Source organism: Botryllus schlosseri, chromosome 12 (assembly GCF_051294905.1).
Source record: "Botryllus schlosseri isolate E-star chromosome 12, Bs_hap1, whole genome shotgun sequence".
NCBI lineage: Eukaryota > Metazoa > Chordata > Ascidiacea > Stolidobranchia > Styelidae > Botryllus > Botryllus schlosseri.
The window spans coordinates 6786378-6801807 of NC_137247.1; the positions used below are offsets into that span (position 1 = coordinate 6786378).

The 15430-nt window shown below is 41.6% G+C and overlaps 1 long non-coding RNA gene and 1 pseudogene across 2 annotated transcripts in view; one reads left to right on the plus strand and one right to left on the minus strand.

The window, feature by feature from the left end:
• LOC145451821 (uncharacterized) overlaps positions 1 to 15430 on the plus strand; it is a 176377-nt gene that overhangs the window by 50520 nt on the left and 110427 nt on the right. The gene's annotated exons all lie outside the window — the stretch shown is intronic.
• LOC145451803 (selenide, water dikinase 1 pseudogene) lies at positions 24 to 2051 on the minus strand (annotated as a pseudogene). Its single transcript, XR_013919047.1, has one exon. The product of XR_013919047.1 is annotated as a selenide, water dikinase 1 pseudogene (transcript).

Consider the following 15430-nt stretch of genomic DNA (forward strand, 5'->3'; position numbering starts at 1 on the left):
ACCAAATCAAATTTGTCAGAAAGCTGGAAAAACAGTTTTCAATTTGAAAATTATCATCCAGATACTCGAACATGTGCGGCCACGCATAACACAATTCACTACAATATGCAAGCAAAAAATGACCAAAAGAGAACGTGTTGTACTCTCAAATCACAAAAAGCATCTCGCCCCTGCACTACAGCACATTTACCGTTTCAGATACAGGTATTCATAAACTTTGTGATCAAAAGCAACGACAAATGCTTTCAAATCAGCTACGGCAGGCTGCTCACACCCGCATAGTGATTCGTAAAGCAAGGAGTGCAAAGCAAACTTGAAGGTAAAATACTAGCAAGTATTTGTCAGCTCTACTTGAAATACCAAAAAACCAATAACCGTGCTTCCATATCACCGAAATAATAATCAATACGAAGGAACCCATTTACGCATTAAAATCTCACAAAAAGTAACCTAAAATATGACATTTTCAACCAGGATTGTGAACCATTCGGAAAACACTGCGTCCGGACACCCTTTCTCTTCATTTTTTACTGATTATTATAATGCAATTGTTGATACCCTTGATTTTGACCGTCATGCGGTTGCATAATACAATTATTCGGAACCAATCCGGCTGTTGTGTTCACCGGCATCATACCCTGTTGAGTAGTCGTCATAATGGGAATCGTGTTATTCTGATTCGGTAACGCCGACGCTTGAGGCTGCGTGCCGATGTTATCCATCATTTCGTGAGTACGTTTTCTAGATGATTGCGGCAAGCTGTTCGGGTCAACGGGCTGTGGTATGTGCGGGTCTGGAGCCTGCGTTTTTGGTTGCAACGCGTTTTCCGGTTTCGTGTGAGAGACTTCTATAATTCTCGGCCTGCCGATAATTCGGGCAGACCTGTCTCCTTTTTCAACGACCCCGATAATCCACGCCTGGTGTCCTTCGGTGGCGATCATTTGCTGGCAGTACTTGGTAGCTTGCTCTCGGGAGAGTACGATTAGCAGACCGCCAGATGTCTCGGCGGAAGTTCCTTTCAGCAATCCGAAATTGACGATGCTAGCTCGGCTCACGGCCGCCATTTTCGATATCACCGGCAAATTGTGAATGGCGAAAGTCACTTCGTTACGTTGCTGTTTCGCTAAATTCTCAGCGTGTCCCAATATGCCGAAACCTGTTACATCGGTAGCCGCGTGGGCTTGAAATACGTGCATCAGTCTCGCCGCGTGACGGTTTAGTCTCGACATATGTAAGATAGCGTCGCTGTACGCTTTGATCGTATCTTCCGCCGAAATAACGTGCTTAATTCTATTCCAATGTTGATTCTTTTGATTCATCCATTGAAACGCGTTGACAGCCGGTTGTGTTCCTAAAGGTTTAGTCAGCACAAGTACATCGCCGACGACGGCTTGATCTGGCATGATGAACTCGTTTTGTTGACAAACAGATGTCGCCACACCTCCAATTAGACACCAAGGGTTAATAACCGTTTGACCCCCGGTTACATTCGTACCAGCTTCTACAGCGAGGTCTCGGAATCCTTGGATCATCATAGGCACTACAACGTCGCGTTCTTCTTCCGTAAACTTTGAACTCAATCCAAGTAGCATCAACATGTTATCGCATTCCGTAACGCCCATAGCGTAAAGATCGCTAAGCACGTTGGCGCAAGCGATTTTACCCATAGCGTACGGGTCGTTGACAAGTGGGTAAAAAAAGTCAGTAGTTTGAAGTAAAGAAAGACCCCCAAATCGTAGAGGTATTACACATGAATCTAGACCTATGCCAATGGTAGGTAGCGTCTGCGGAAAGCCTTCACGTTGTGAAGGCTGTCCGTCGTTGGTAAGACCCTCAAGAAGTTTGAGCAGAACTTTTTGAGGGACTTTACAACCTCATCCTTTCAGTCCGGTATAGTCGGTCAGGCGGAACTTCTTTTCTAGCCCGTGTTCTTCGGGATCCCAGAGTTTTTCAGAAGCCATCGCGACCAATTTCGACGGAGTGTAGCTTACAGACGATATATAAAAATTAAACAACCAAATATCTGTTGACAAGTAAGATAATATACAAGCGCGATATTCAATTGTTAGTGTGGGATTGGATGGCTTTAGGAAGTGTGCTTAACCCTCGCTACGCGGTAGACTCATGCATGAGCCCGGATTGTATTTTCACGAACACGCTTCACTTAATCCCCAATATCTTGCGTTGTACTGGTCGTAGAAAGTTACATCTATTTCAGATGGATAGCTAGTATCAATACGCATACGTCGAGCCATAAATAACCTATCAGACTATGAAATAACCTCATCAAAATGCCGATTGAATACACAAAAACGTTTTGCGCAAAATACAACTTGCGGCGGCGCTCGCGTGAATGTGCGCGCGCGAGATAAACCAGCGCCCGTGACCAGCACATCTCCGTTACAGACGTCAAATTCATATGCAGCTCTTTTCTCCAAACAGCGGTGGACTGTGTCATCGCCCATCTATTGGAATGCTTATATCTAACATTGGGCGCAGGACAGATTATTTCTAATTGAAAGTAAACATATTTTACGAAATATTATGCGTGGGTTTTAGTAATACATTCCACGTTGTGATTAGCGCGGATTTGCTGTTGCAGATTACGCATATGGATTATTCGTGCTTTTCATACCAATACACCAACACTACCATCTTCAGTGAGATACATGATCTCCGCTATTGATATGACAGCAAATTTACGACATTTTCTGGTGAAAATGTTGCGCATCTTTGCCGTGGTAGCGTACGAAACGCACCGCTCCATAATATGTGACAAACTGATTTGAAACGCCCATAAAATATCAGTGAAGCACTGTAATCATATTGCACGTATGACTCTGTCAATTCAACCAATTCAGTCCTAGTTGTTTTACATCGGCAAAGTTCGTTTCAACACATAGTACTATCTCGTACAAAGGATGGATTAGCGATTACATATACCGGCGCGTTGTGAAATGATTCATTTCGGGGATACTATGTTATTACCAAAACAATAACATGCCGCAATATCTTTGCTGTTGTAATTAGCGCAGATTTCAAGTTTCAGATTACGCAAAACAAGATATATCTTTGCAATAAGTTGAGTCGCCAATATATACTATATAATACATCATCTACATTGTTTCATACGAAGCCATCATTGTACCCATGACATGGTTTTCCATTTGTTGGTGCTAGATTTGGTTTGTTACCATTTCAATTTGCTGTTGTATTCCACGCGTGATGCATTATTTCATATGTTGTATCATGCAATATACTATATTCTTTTGCCATAATATGGCTGAATGTCGACTGTCAAGTTAGCGTATAGATGTATTGTATAGATATGTAGAGTCTGCTGTCGCGAAAGCACTTCGAAACTGATTGCTGCGATGCGCGTATGGTACAGAAACCACTATATCTTCTGCGATAGCTGACGTGGTTGTGGATGCCAATTATCTGTTCAATAGATAGGCCTTGTCTCAAAGCGTTTGTCTACACCACCACCGTCGATGGCTTGCATATTATTTGATAAACTGATTTGAAATGCCAACTAAAATATCAGTGAGACAGTGTATTCATATTGCATGTATGACTACTTGTCAATTCATCCAATTCAGTTATAGTTGTTTTACAACGGCAAAGTTCGTTTCAACACATAACACTATCTCGTACAGAGAATAAGCGATTACCATAGAACGGCGTTGTGAAATGAATAATTTCAACGTCCGCCATACTACGTCATATTCGATCAATAACACGCGACGCGTGTATGTGCGCGGAATGCGAGACGCCTGGCGTCGAACACACTGTAGCCAACTGTAGCCATCGGTATATCAGCACTCGTTACAATCGACTATATTATCGTAAGAACCTCACTCAGGTCGTTTTGGAATCCTGATATTGCTGTGAAATCAGTCAGGCGATGATTCTATCCCGAGCAGCTCCGTGTATGACGTAGTCACAAATTCAAAAATCAAATTCTCTTTTATTTTCAAAAAGTTGAGAACACTTCAATATATAGGGGCATCACCTCTGATTCTCTCGCTCTCAGAGTAGCTCAGTTGGTTGGGCGCCTGTTTCCTGATTACAGCGATATATTGGGTGTCGGTTCAAGTCCCGTGGTTCGGATTTTATGAATCTTTTTCTAAATGCATTAAAATTCGGTCCTGAGGCCGACCGCGGAAGGAGGGTTAAAACTGAACACTGAGGGAATTCAGCTCTCAACCCTATTCAAGAACATATTATACAGCCTATATATCAGCCCAAGAGTTTGATGTAAAAGCGGAGGAACAGCCTCATGTTACCTGACGGAACATGAATTGTCAGCATCAGCAAACATGATACCATAGCCCAGTATATTTGGAAATTTCAAGAACGCAGCGGCCATTTGCGTGCATGGAATCTTGTCTTATGCTCCCCTAACATCTTGCGAAATGCCTTGCTGACTGCTCCTGGTCACCCAAAATCTGATTCTCTGTGAGGCTAAAAACAGCCTAATTAAGCGTGTTGATTAATGAAAGTAATCGGAGCAAGAAGTGTATAATAGAACGAGTGTAGAATAAGGCTGACTATTTAGCTGATAAAGTCCAAGTTTGGGAAATGCTATCTATATACTGTGAAAATAGTGGTAGCCTAATTTAGTGGTTCCTAAAGACTAGAGAAATTATAAAACGGTTGCGGCACACTTGCAAACGAAAAGTTGATTGAAAAAAAATAATTTCGACATGCTAACGCAACGGATGTGCTTGTTTACATGTACATATATATACCGTACTTCTGAAACGAGGTTGCATGGTTGACAAATATACTTGCATTTCGTCGTCAATTCCAAGCTATTAAAGCGTTTAGAGCAGGGGTGTCAAACATCCGGCTCGCCAGGGGATTTCATCTGGCCCGCTAAGCAATTCAGAGTAGGTTGAAAAATACTTGAGATTTTTGTTGGGAAATACTTCTATTAATTGATCGCTCAAGAAAGCAAATGTCGAGCATGTTCAATTGTTCATATGCCAAATTATAACCATCTGACTGCGGTGTGGCGGTTTCACTCTAGTTACCTTGAGGAAGTCGTTGACATTGACATCTTAATTTTGAGAAAACCGAAAAATGCCCACTGGGTTCGAGGCTTTATGGAAAATCAACCATTTGGAACCAACATTTTGGAATCAGTTAACTGGTCTGACCCGCGAGCGATTTGAAGGTTTGAATCCGGCGCGTGACGCAATTTGAGTTCGACACTCCAGGTTTGGAGCTATTAATTTCAGTCAATACCGAAAAGTCTTGTTCCTATATCAACAGAGATGGAAATCGTAATATAATTTTGATTGCTTTTGAACTGATCATAGAATAGATTTCAGAGCGGACAGTGAAAAACACATCCATCCGTATTCTGTGGAAAGAACATTTTTTAAAACAGGTCGTTTCGCGAATCAATGAGCTATGATTTTTCTTCTGCAGAAAGATTGCCGAGTTCGTTGTTTCCAAATTTTAAATTAAACTATAAAACCAAATAAAGTTCTCAACAGCAGTGAAAGTTATAATCAAAGCAAACACAATCTTTGAGACCTTGATTTTCCACAGCATCAACTTTTCGTCTAATTATTAGGATAGTATTGAATTGATGGTGTCATGCATAGATATCAGCTACATTGTAACAGTTAGAGTAGTCTAGTGCTACATCACAGGTTGCACGGGTCTATGCTTGGCTTCATGCCATAATTTAAAGGAGCACTATATGTTTTGTACATGTGCTCTCAAGTTCAAGTTGAGGGTGTAGCAGGAGCAGCAGCAGTCATTTAACTCAGCAAGTCATCATATTCTAACTGCAGACTGCATCTCACGATTTTCACAAAACGTACCCCTAATACAGTGACAATCCACTCATCCCTGTGGAGTCTGTGGTAAGAGTCAAACGTCATCGTTTCTTGGCGATTTGCAACATTTCTGGCACACATTTTTTCTCAATTTTTAAAGTAGCCACCTTCAATTAACTCTTAAAATAAATGTATGGACATGCTTCAGCCTCGACAAAGTATTTTGAACACTTCTGGTTATTCTTCAATATAACAAAGAGACAATTACTAAGCAGCACTGATCAGGTTGCATGCTAATTCAATGCAAATCAACTCTCCATGAAAAGCATATGCCCTTGGCTTGGCCATTATTTCGGTACGATATAGGCTGCACCGGCTGCGGATTCTCAGATTTCACAATCCTATCCCTATCGAACCTACCGCAAATGACATTTGGACTACGTAAAGCATGTTGTAAATATCAGGTCACGAACTTGAAGTGGAAGCATATTATCCTGCTTCTTGCATAAAACATCCTGCAAAGTTTCAACGTCTCAACCCCTATTCCGGTTCGGCGTCTGCTAGTGCTGAAGACAAGAAATACTGACTCAATGACTCATGTTACGCCGCTTCAGCCCGGTCCGGATTCGGGACCCGGCAGCCGGCACTCAATCGGATCTGGATCGTTATTATTCGAGCTCGCCGGAGCAAACATAGAAGAGATGAGGAAGCTAGAAATTGCCAAGTTTATGTATCAGTTCCATTGCGGTCACTGTCCCTCAAATTTCAACGACTAATGTACCTCAGAGTCAATAGCGTCCGGCACAGAACGGCACACCCGCGTCAACGAAGAATAACTATCATCATCATCATCATTGGTTTATTAGCAATTTTATCAGTTCAATACACCACAAAAAATGCGATACAATGAATAGACAGGAAGATGTCGAAGCGACTTGGATTTGTCAATGGAATCGGACACCCACCTTGGCCTAGGCGTAGTAAAGAGGAGGCATGCACACTGAATGAAAGTAAAGAATACAGTATAGAAAAAGAAAGCGACAAGAAATAGGGCGGCATGTCATGGGAAGCGAGATCGATAGGTCAGTCGTGGTCCGGTAATCTTGAGGATGGACTGTATTTATTTAGTAGTAATTGCTTGTATCTCGACTTGAATGTGGACATGCTCGTCGACTGTCGGATGGCCGGCGGGATACTGTTCCACACATCAGGTCCGGCATATTTGATGGAGCGATGATCTTTTCGGTCGATCATATGATATTTGGACGACGTGGACGCGCGTGTGTTGTACTTGTGCGCTTTTGATTCAGAGTTAAAGAAGTCATTGAAATATTCGGGGCAACGACCGCAGTGAAACTGATACATAAACTTGGCGATTTCTAGTTTCCGCATATCTTCTATGTTTAGGACGCCGAATCTCTTCAGCAGCGACTTATTGGATGGGCAGCCAGGCCCCTTTGGGGCCCTAGCTATGATTCGGAGCACTTTATGCTGTAGTTTCTGCAGTGGCTTGAGTGCAGTTTTACTGGCAGCCCCCCAACAGAGGATGCCATAATGTAACTTCGATTGGATTAAGGATTTAAAGAGTATCAGGAGAACCCATGCTGGCATGAAGCGCCCAAGGCTGTAGAACAGGCCGCACTTCGGTGATAATTTAGTTTCTACTACCATTTTATATGTTCAGGACGGAATACAAGAAAACACATTGCTTTATCACAGGGGTGAGCAAACTACGGGCCGCGGGCCGCATGCGGCCCTCGAAAGGCTCGAGAATAGCATTCAAAATATTGAAAAATGCGCAGTAAAAATCTAATTTCTACTGGGTCTCGATCAAAAAGGTGGTCAGTAACGAAGTACGTCTACTTTTTGGAAGTAATCAAGTAGTTTTCCTCTGCTTCTGGTACTTACTCAAGTAGATCTGATTTTTTCTACTTCTACCTCATAATACTTTGCGATCTACTTACTTACTTTTCGCTATTTTCAGTTTGTCAAGTAGAAGTAGTTTAATCCCCCAATACGAAAGATAGCCTGAGGAATTTTGGGGCTGTTTTCACGGAGCACCAGCATTTAATATTCATAAAAGTCAAGTAAAGCCCAGAAAGTTTGCTGCGCTTCACGCCCAGTATAGTTACGGAGCGACAAATATGTCTTCACGAAAGTATCAGTGAATATAATTTAGGTACCGGTTCCGCTCACACCGCATTTTCACCCATATCAAATATTTCATCACAGTAATTGTGGTTCACCATAACGTTTGAAACTATACCGTTTCGCAATCTAGCAATTACCTATCATATCGTAATCTAGCAACCCATTACGTGTCTTGCTAATCTGGAAAATCCAGCTCTTTTCAACGTTACACCTGTTTTAGCAGATCACATTTGAAGCTTTATGGACAAAAGACATGAAATGTATTTTCCGCTTTTTAGAAGTGGTATTTGTATTTCTGCTTCAATTGCGAGTATCATACTTTGAGTTCTAATTAATTTCAGTTCTTTTGTCTGCAGAACAGGCATGTTGGAGCATAAAAGCAAGCTAGTGTAGTAATGCCTCTATTTTCCGAAAATAAAGCTACACTAATTATAACTTTTACGATCCACAATATTTGTTATTAACGTATACTAATCGCGCAAACAGATTAAACCGTATCCGATACAATTTCTACGCATTGCTCTTCGTCTAAACCTGGGACCTTATCATATGGCGTAGGCCGCCATGTCATGATATTCTCTTAAACGGGGTCTTCTAGTAAACAAAGGGTTATAGTATCGCATTTTCATATTAATACTATCATTTGCATCCCATGATGAGAAAGAATGCTTCTTCCGTCGAAAATAGATACCTCCTGGGATGCATCAATACGACAGTGTTGGGATCAAGTCACTACCTTCGAGTCACGAGTCATCTCGAGTCATTGCAGATTTTGACTCGAGTCAAGTCAAGTCAATCGATTTTCAAAGGTGACTCGAGTCAAGTCAAGTCACTCGTTTTTTGGAGGTGACTCGAGTCAAGTCGAGTCAAGTCAAGTCAAGTCACGAGTCAAGTCACAATTCAAGTCAAATTGAATTTTCGAAGTATGAGTGATGATTCAAAGTCATTACATTTTGCTATAGCTGTGTGAAAGACAGATTAATTAATCATTTATCTTAATCAAATAACGAATATATCTAGTTAAATATACATGCAAAAAGACGGTGTATCCCTCACACACACACGTAGAACTGCTAATAAAGTACGTGAGTAACTGTACAGCTACATCCTACAGTCAGTTTTTATCAGTCAAAATATAGGAACTAATACGAAGCTTCGAGAAGTTGAAACAAATTGATATGGTACAATAGCCTACACTACCCATCTATACATCAGTGAGAATACAAACGCACACAATATATTTGTTCGATTTAAATCATACAAGAGGATTGGTGAATGTGAACACTGGCAACGTAAGCATTGAGCCGTCTAAGAAAGAGAGACACATTGCTATTTAGATTAATTTTCTACTTTGCGGTCAATGTATTTGTGATCTAACAATTGAGGAACCTTGTACCGTACAATAAGTGAATGACTGGTTGTTCTCACAAGTGACACCGGCGTATCTCGAACAATCCGAACATTTACAAGATACAGTGGCACCGCTTACTTAATGACTTGAAATTGACTCGTAAATTTTGCGAGTCAATGCACATTTTTAAAGCTCCGAGTCAAGTCAAGTCAAGTCATTTATCCAAAGTGACTCGAGTCAAGTCAAGTCATACGAAAAATTTGACTCGAGTCTGACTCGAATCAAGTCATGACTCGAGTCATCCCAACACTGCAATACGAATCAAGCTCCCTGCACCTTCCGCATAGCTCAATTCGCAGCTTTTGACAGTCCATGCGAACGAATTAAGACTGTTTTCAAAACTACTTACTTACTTGAGTAGATTTAAAGTCAGTCAATTCTACTTCTACTTCAAGTAGTTTTAGGTGGCTTATTGAAGAAGTATGTGTTACAATAGACTATTGAGTTTTGTATGGATAGCAACAGTATAAAAATTAAAAAATTCGTTCGAAATTCACAGTTATATCTCTACCAACAGCTCACCGAAGTCCAGGCCCAAAGTCAGCTATGGAGCAGCGAAAATTTGGAAATCAGTGATAAAGCAGAATATAATGAAACAAGTTGAGCATGGTCTCAAACTTAATAATTATAGAAGATGCTGAACAACACTGACGTGACGCTAGCCGAGTCTAGAGTCAAAACATGTCTTTTGTACATTTGATTCAATTTTGATCCGCCGTTGACGTCCAGTTTTCCAGCTCCAGTTTTCCAAGCCCCTTGCAAATACTTCGTTATCGTGTGTCATAAATTTATAAACTTGAACTTACATAAAGGCATAATGCACATTTTACCTCATTTTTACGTGTCACAAGCAATAAAGCACGAGTATGTTTTGGAATGTAATCAAATGTATTGCAAACAAGAATATTCATGAACGCTAGCTAGAAAAAAATCTCTAGATCATGCGTTGTCGTGCAGATTTCTCTGTAGGAGTCGATACCGTGCGAGTGCGTTCAACGATTCCAGTTGCAGTATGTCATCAAATTCAGCTCCATCCGCCTTGTCTGCATTGCTATGATTGAAGGCAGAGGCAGGCTATTGTCATAACGAAATTCTGAGGTTCTTCCAGGAATATAGCCAATGCGCGAGATATTTTCTTCAACACAGAAAGCATTGCGCACTGCCAGAGGGTATAACATTATGTATGAACACAATAGTGACTTTTTTCGGTCAAAGTTCTTGGGCATAACAGTGGTGTGAGTAAGTGGGCATAACAGTGGCGTGAGTAAGTAAGTCCTCAGTGGATATTCAGCATCTCCAAGGGCATAATCTTCATCATTTCATATATGCCAAAATGCTGGGCAGTTGTGTCTTCAAAAATCTGAATCACAGCCACACTATTTCTTCGAATACTTTGCGATAACGTGCTGAACATCTGCCGAATTTACGAGGGCAGAATTCAATCGGTAAATTCGGCCCTCTGAGAATTTTGTGTAAAAATGTATTACCAACTATTAATGTGAATTAATTACATAATTATATTATTATCAAGTGATTTGGAGGTTAGGGGTTAGGGTTAGGATTAGGGTTATGTAATGTAGGGGTTAGTGTTACGGTTAGGGTTAGGATTAGTATTAGGGTTTGGATTGGGGTTAGGACTAGGATTAGGGTTAAAGTTAGGTAATGTTATTGTAACTGTTATTGTTACCCACGACCCTGGCCGAATTTACCGCGGGCCGAATTTACCGAGGGCCGAAGTGACCTGTGGCCGAATTTACGGGCCGGATTTACCGGTGGCCGAATTTACTGGAAACCTGCTCAACGACATCAGCGAACAAGGAGCAACTCAAAACAATAACAATCTGGCCTCGGTTCCGTGTTGAACTCGCTACAGCGACGAAGTAGACAGTAATTACTCGCAACTAACGGACTTGGCCGAGCCCAGCACCAAATTTACATTTGAATCCGATGTAAGACCGCCTACGCCTGGCGACTTGGGCAAGTCATTCACTGGCTATAAGCCAGATCTAAATTAAGACTACTTTTTGAAACCCACCCTCTCGTATCATTTGATTCGGATATTAACCCCCTGGAATCTCAAGTTATTCGTAGTCATAGGAATGATAACTGTCTAATTGAATTTTTATGTTTTGACGTCTTGCAATTGCTCTGATTATAGTACAGCCACGGCCGAGCAATTGCAAGACGTCAAAACGTAAAAATTCAATTATAATATAGTTTATTGCGTTTTACTCAGTCGCGCAATCAATGAAAGGATAGTAGTATTCGAAAATACATTCGACGAACGTTTCGAAAGTCGATCGTTTCCACGAGTGCAATTCTTATATCTAGATATCAATAACCAGCTCTGCAAATCTGGAGCTTGGATAACTGAGACTCTTGTATGCCATTAACATTATAGACCAGTGGTTCTTAACCTTTTTTCCTCCAGTGCCCCCTTTCAAAAATTAATGTGCCCCAGCGCCCCCCAACCTCATATTGTAAGGAATGTAATAAAGACAATGAGTAAGAGGGAGGGCCGTAACAGCACTTAGTCAACCCCCTAAAACGATTGCCTTGCGCACCCATAGCGTGATAAACCAAACTTCTGAAGGATTTGCCCCCAAGAACCCCGTAGCGTGATTTCGATGGTCAGCAAAGTTTGTGTGTCCTGGTCGCCCTAGGTACCAAAATTTTCTATGATGCATGAATGAATAGGTGGTAATTAGCCTACATATATAAGTCACTATAAACGTTTTATCCTCTCAGCCCACGTAATCAGATTTACCAGTATCGCTGAATGAGCTGTTGTATGGGAAAATGAAGGGCACGTAATTAATAATTAAACATATTTGGGCGTGTCCTTAGGTACAATTAATTCGTTACCAGGGCCGTAACAGCACTTCGTCAGCCTCCCCCAAAACAACCGTTGGTCTTGGGCCACCCATCGAGTGATAACCCAAACTTCCGGGGGTTTCGCCCCCAGACCCCCCTTTGGCTCTCCGCCATTTGCTGAAACTAGTCATCTACATTGGGTGTCCATTTACTGAGGCAGCTATTCTCGCCTAGACGCGCGAAGCGCGATAAATGTCACTAATTAATGATTGAATTGGTCAATATGATCGGGAATTGCATGTATATTGAGATCAATTTTTATCCTCTCTCTGCTCGCGTAAACAGATTTATCGGTAAAGCTGAGTGATGTGTGATTGAAAAATTAGGACCTCTCAATAATAATTATACATCTTCGAGCGTATACCCGTTGTCACGAACGAAACGGCACTTCGCCAGGCCCCCGAAAAAACTTGGGTCTTGGGATCCCATAGAGTGATAAACCGACCGCCCCCCATCCCGTCGTTCGCTTTTGCCAGGAATCAGCTGTAGCCTACTGTTTAGCGAGTCAGTGCGAAGCGCGAAAACGTTCGATAATTCATAATAAAATCGGTCAGTAAGATCGGGAATTGCATATATATTGCTATCAATTTCTTGTCCTCTCTGCTCACGTTACCAGATTTACCGGTGGAGCTGAGTGAGGTGCAATGTTCCCTCTAAGCTGCGCACGTGGGCAGTGCTCAGACGGTCTCTGCGCACAAAAAATCTACGTTGCGCACAATAAATCCGAGGTTATGACCTTTTTTAGTCGTTATGCACTGTTGTCCAAGGGTCAGCGCAGACTGTGTGCAGACTCATCAAAACTTAGAGCGAACATTGTGAGGTGTCTTGGAAACTGTAGGGCCCGTAACTGATAATTCAACATATTCGGGCGGGCGAGCCCGTTGGTATCACTTCGTTGCATGATGTTATTTCGTGAGCTCCCCTCTGGTATATCAAAAATATAGAATCGCCCAACAGGGATATCGCCCAACAGGAATATCTAGTTTTAGATATCCCTGTCGCCCAATCGTACTAAACTAAACGACGCACACGATTTCAGAGTGGTATTTCTTCACTTGCATATACTTTTTCCCTGCCAGATGGAATTCGTCTTCTGGGGTTCAGATTGCCGAGACAGGAACATTCGGTGCCAGTCATTTAGGCGCCCATGGACAATTAAACCTATATGTCTTTTGTATAGGCTATATATAACGAAGTTTTCGGTGTTAATTTACTCTGAATTTTCATTAGGGATATGTCCTACCACCACATCATCTACTGCAAAGCCATTTTTCTCCAGCGCCCCCCATATCGCCCCCTAAGCGTTTCCGCCCCCTTCAAAATCGCAGGCAAGGTTAAGAACCACTGTTATAGACAATCATTCCACAATATTCAACTATGCCATTGATGCTTTCGATGCAGTGCAATATGAATAGCGGCACGCTGATCAATTCACATTCAACAATAGGACCCGCGCACAATTATGTAACCGGATTTTCGTTGAATATTGACAACACACACAAACCGAAAGATCTCTTCTCCCTCCACATCTATGATACCGTTATCATTCCTATGACTACGAATAATTTGAGATTTCACGGGGTTAATATCCGAATCAAATGATACGAGAGTATATGTCTTTTCCAGCTTTCAGAATTTGCACTGACGCGTCTGGCCTATGTCGCAACACTACAATATGTGGCCATACAAAACGATGTATAGTTGTTTTTCGTAGTACGATCCCTGCGACTCATTTTCAGCTCTCAGTGCAACGAAATAGGGATTAATACCCTTAGAGCAGTGCTTTTCAACCTGTGTGACGGTTCGCACTTGTGCGAATGAAAAAAATTGCAGCGCGCATGACGAAGGTGGTGCGAATGAGGCGAATGAAAATCCGGATCAAGTGCGAACGAAATTCGTGAATAATTGTTAAATTTTCTGACGTGGATTAATTCAGTTAAACCTAATTAGGAAATTTAAGGTCAGTGTAACTTTTATAGTTGCGACACAATTGCAAAAACTGAATACGACACACCACTAACCGAAGCTCTCACAAGCCGTAGTTCATTATTATTTTCGCACTATGATTATTACGTATATAAAGCCTGGTTTGGAAGCTGGTGCAGTGGCAGACAGTCACTAGGCTCCAAGTAACAAGTCAATCTCACTTTTATAGTTTTGACTCGAGTCAGGTCGAGTCATTTTCAATTCACCACCGAGTCAAGTCCGAGTCCAAATCAACGATCGGAGGTTCAAGTCCGAGTCATGGTATTATGTTTCGAGTCAGAGTCCAAGTCATTGTGTTGGCTTCTCAGTTTTCAGTTAAAGTCTTGTTAAGCCCACATTTTATAACTCTGTTCCGTGATATCGAATGGTTCGCATTCATAATATACTAATTTCCCTCGCTTTTAGCAGTTTCTGGTCGCATTTTCAAGTACCAGTACCAATAGACGAAATCCCAATAGTGTGGTCACTATACTATTCTTCGAAATTACAATGAAATGTCGGTATTCGCCGTCTGAGTCTCGAGTCATATGACTTGGTTCGAGTCATGCGCAGTGACTCGAGTCCAAGTCTAGTCAATGCACAGAATGACTCGAGTCGAGTCATTTTTGTATTTTGAAAAAATGACTTGAGTCAAGTCGAGTCATCAGAAAATCGTAACTCGATTCAGACTCGAGTCATTACAACCCCGGTGGCAGACTATGACATATCAGCCCGTTTGAGCCTGCGACAGTCTGGAAAAAATACGTCAAATTGACTTTCTGCTGTCTTTCGCTAAACAATCATTGTATTTTCATCATAACTGTTCGATCAGCGCGAGGCACGAGGGTAGTAGTAAATACCATCATTACAGACTCACACTTGCAAGTTTCTGTAACGCAAATTTTTACCCCTTAGGGTTAATAAAGTATGGACCGCAAAGGGTATAATTTTAATTCGACGCAGTGCCAGAGCTATCTGTTAATATGCATGTAATATTTAATTTATTGCAAAAAATCCTGCGACGGTTTATATATCTGAGATCACTGTGTTGGGTACTGTAACCAATACGCGAGACACGCAGAAAATATATGGCTATATCATGAGAATTCATGGTAAGATTTGTCCGACTGTTTTTTATTTCTGGAAAACATGGTCGAAGACCGTTGGGATGAACTAGTGTAGGGATGTGCAACGAGCGAGTTCGGGTCTGAGACTCATTCATTTCGAGGCCAAT